The 3,951-nt window shown below is 59.8% G+C and overlaps 1 long non-coding RNA gene across 1 annotated transcript; it reads left to right on the top strand.

Annotated features, from left to right (window-relative positions):
* Nucleotides 1-1,531, top strand: LOC129022117 (uncharacterized). The gene is made up of 3 exons (XR_008496232.2): nt 1-160; nt 467-595; nt 1,380-1,531. It is a non-coding gene; the product is annotated as an uncharacterized LOC129022117 (long non-coding RNA).
* Nucleotides 1,532-3,951: the final 2,420 nt, after the last annotated feature.

Below are 3,951 nucleotides of genomic sequence, written 5' to 3'. Positions count from 1 at the left end.
GGTCCTTAAATGTGGGAGAGAGAGGCAGAAGGAGAAGCAGAGCGATGGCCGCCTGAGAGGGTCTGGCACATTGGACACACGGGGAGCCACGGTGCTGTCCTCACAGCAGGCCAGCTGTGAGCATCCCACACTGGCTGTGTCCAGAGAGCCTGGCTGAATGGTGAGTGAATGAAGGATGGCTGAAGTGGGCTGGGGAGGTGGGAAGAGGCTGCTGGGGCCCAGTCCCTGCCTTGCACCAGACCTCTCCCCTCCAAGACAGCACGAAGGGCCCAGGGTCCCCCAGGCTCCCTCTGTCCACCCTGGCACTAGACCTCTCCCCTCTAAGACAGCACCAAGGGCCCAGGGTCCCCCAGGCTCCCTCTGCCCACCCTGGCTGCACCCATCCTGGCCTTCACCTCCAAGCAGAAGGCGCTCGGGACCAGAGCCCGGCTCCACACGGCTCGGAGACCACTCCTCTCCTGTCCAGCTCTGGTGTCTCAAGCTGTGCTGCGGGGAGTGAGGACAGACGGGGCCTCTTAGGACAGGCCAGCCCGGGACAAGGACAGAGCAGGCAGAGGCCACAGTCCAGGTGGTTGCAGCTGCTCTGCACCTGGAGGTGGGTGTCCAGGAGGTGGGGCCTGGAGAGCGGCTCTCCATGTAGAGCAGCGGGAGGCACAGTTAGGGAGAAACCTTGCCCACGAAGCTCCACGTCCCTCCCCAGCTTGCTGGACTGTGAACAGGAGCAAGGACTGGCACCCTGCATCCCGGCACCTGCACCCTGGCATCCTGCACTGTAGCGCCCTGCACCTCGACATCCCTGCCCTGCATCCCGGCACCCTGCACCCTTGCATCCTGCACTGTAGTGCCCTGCGCCCCAACGTCCCTGCCCTGCACCCTGACGTCCCTGCTCTGCACCCTGACGTCCCTGCTGGCACCTTGCTGGCTCTTGGGACTCCTGCCTGCCCAGCCCACTGAGTGCCTCCATGCCAGGTGACAGGCAGGGCTGCTACAGCAATCATGTTCACGAGGAGAGCACTGGATGTCTGGGGGAACTGGCGGAGGTGGGGCAGATTGGGAAGACTTGTCCAAGGAGGACACGTTCACCGAGTCCTGTAATGTGGTGTGTGAGCAGGAACGGTGGCGGGCAGGAGGGGGTTGGGCCAGTGTATGGCCCGAGGCCAGAAGACAGCGGGGTTAGGGATGCGGCTCCCTCCTGGACCTCTGTGCCTGTGACATGGAGTTTTATTCCTGGAGCTAGTGGAAGACGCTGCGCATTCAACCTGGGTCCTGGGTCAGGGCTGGTGGCTCTGGGACCCTGCCTGAGGCAGCAGGCATGGGGTGTTGGGGGGAGAGGAAGGTGGGGGCACTCGTTGCCACAGCTCTGACTTGACTCCTCGCAGAAGCACAGCCCTGACTCCTGTCCACCCAGCAATCTCACCGTGCGCCTTTCCAGGCCTGCTGAGCAGAACTGTGTGGAAGGGTGAAGCAGAGAAGGCCTGGAGTCACCTTGGATTGTGAAACCCATCAGCAACTTTAAAGAAATCAGCCAAGAGACACACAAAGAAAGCTGATGTTTTGGAGGAAACAGGGAATGAGGTAGATTATCTTCTGAGGAAAGAAGATCCATTTCCAAGACATGTTTCAATGCAGCCCAGTTTCCTAGAAATTATTCCTGGGAAGGGCTTGCTATGACACGCACCTCAGGCCGATGGACACAGAGAGTGTCCCTTAGAATTTCCTGTGATGTTCCCACCGATTTCTCTGGACCAGAAGGTTTGAAACTGATGAATAGCAGCCCCCAGCCCCCTAAGCCTGTTCCCTTTTCTCCTCATTGCCCTCCCTGGCCCCACTCTCTGCCTCCTTCTGCTGGAAGGAGGTTTCCTAATTGCTGGGCCCCCAGCAGAAAGCCATTTTCTTTTTGCAATTTGCTTTTGGGAAAAAGACAACATACAGGCAACACACGCAATGCGGAGGGCCAAGCCAGCCCATCTGTTCCATCTGCAAAAAAGAAGTAGCATTTTGTCTGCTCTCACCCAGAAGCTGCGGGCTTATGGCTCTTATAAATGCACCAATTTGTGATTAACTTTCCAGGCATGCTTGTGAGCACATTAGGCGACGTAAAGCTAAAAGGGTTGCATTCGGCTAACATTAATCTTCCATTTATTGTCAGGAGAGAAGGGACGGGCAGCTCTTGCATTCTCTTGAAGGCTCAGCAGCCCGGCCCCCCAGCCTGGAGGGGATGAGGAGACGCGCGAGGTGGGGTTGGAGTTGGAGCAGGAAGCTGAGGGTCTCGTCATGCCCGTCCTTCCTTCTGCGTGGCTGCCCTCTGGGAAAGGCAGGACCGGGCGCCGTGGCGCGGGCATCTTCCCTGTCTCCCAGGCTTCTTTCCTCCTTGGGCTAAGGATGGAGTTTGCATAAACATGACTTCTGCGTCTCCAGAGATCCAAAGCGTATGCCTTTATCCGCAGTCAGGAGTCCTCCCTGCTCAGAAATATTGAAATAGGAAAAATGTCTTCCATTTTGTAGTCGCTTCTTAGGAGTTCCAAAAGCAAAACCTTGAAACGGTTCCTCCTTTGTCATTCTCGCCTTGGAGCTGCAAAGGCCCGTTCGAGACGCTTTCTTTAACAATGTGAGGCCATGCCAAAGGGAAAGGAACTCCGGGGGCAAGAGGGGCTGAGGGCAGGTGCCCGGCTCACCGAGGGTGGCCCACTCTCTCCATGACCCTCGCAGAGAGCAGAGGGTCCACAGAGGTGCCAGCGTGGGCCTCGCCAGGGTCCACAGAGGTGCCAGCGTGGGCCTCGCCAGGGTCCACAGAGGTGCCAGCGTGGGCCTCGCCAGGGTCCACAGAGGTGCCAGCGTGGGCCTCGCCAGCCTGGGGACGCCAAGCCCAGTCCCCACAGCAAGTCTGGGCTCCCGTGAGCCACGGACACAGCCAGGGCTGGTCCACCGGCCGCCTCTGAATCCTCCCTCCCCTTCACCCCAAGTCGCGAGAGACACAAGCTCCCGGGGAGACATCCCAGCAGCAAGAGAGAGGGAGCCTGTCTCAGTCCACTCGGGAGCCTGTCTCAGTCCACTCGGGAGCCTGTCCCAGTCCACTCGGGGTGCCTGTCCCAGTCCACTCGGGAGCCTGTCCCAGTCCACTCGGGGTGCCTGTCCCAGTCCACTCGGGAGCCTGTCCCAGTCCACTCGGGGTGCCTGTCCCAGTCCACTCGGGAGCCTGTCCCAGTCCACTCGGGGTGCCTGTCCCAGTCCACTCGGGGGCCTGTCCCAGTCCACTCGGGGTGCCTGTCCCAGTCCACTCGGGGGCCTGTCCCAGTCCACTCGGGGTGCTGACACACAACACCAGAGGATGGGCAGAGCTCCTAAACAACAGAGATCCCTTCTCACAGCCTGGGAGTTGCAAGGCCAAGATCAAGGGAAGATTCAGGGTCTGCCGAGGGCCTGTTTCCTGGTTTACCGAGGGCGCCTTCTTGCTGCGTCCTCCTGCGGTGGGAGGGGTGAGGGAGCTCCTTGGGGACCTTTGTGTAAGGGCACTAATCCCATTCATGAGGGCCCCACCTTCACCACCAAATCCCCTCCCAAAGGCCCCACCTCTCACATCTTTGCCTGGGGGGCTGGAATTCCAATGCAGGAACTTGGAGGAACAGGGGCTGGGATTCCAATGCAGGAACTTGGAGGAACAGGGGCTGGGATTCCAATGCAGGAACTTGGAGGAACAGGGGCTGGGGTTCCAATACAGGAACTTGGAGGAACAGGGGCTGGGGTCCCAATGCAGGAACTTGGAGGAGCCACAGGCATGCATTTGATTACAGAGCCCCTCTCTGGGTCTGAACCCCATGCCTTCCCAGGACTCCTGCCCTCCTGGGACCCCCACCCTCCTGGGGCCATTCCTGGAGTCAAATGGAGACTGCAGCTTCCTGAGGACACCATTTGAGGCCCTGGCCAGCCCCTGCTGCCTCTTGGACTTTCAGT

This window comes from Pongo pygmaeus, chromosome 21, assembly GCF_028885625.2.
Source record: "Pongo pygmaeus isolate AG05252 chromosome 21, NHGRI_mPonPyg2-v2.0_pri, whole genome shotgun sequence".
NCBI lineage: Eukaryota > Metazoa > Chordata > Mammalia > Primates > Hominidae > Pongo > Pongo pygmaeus.
Note: the sequence above shows the minus strand (reverse complement) of the source record. Positions and strands in the feature narration are given on the sequence as shown.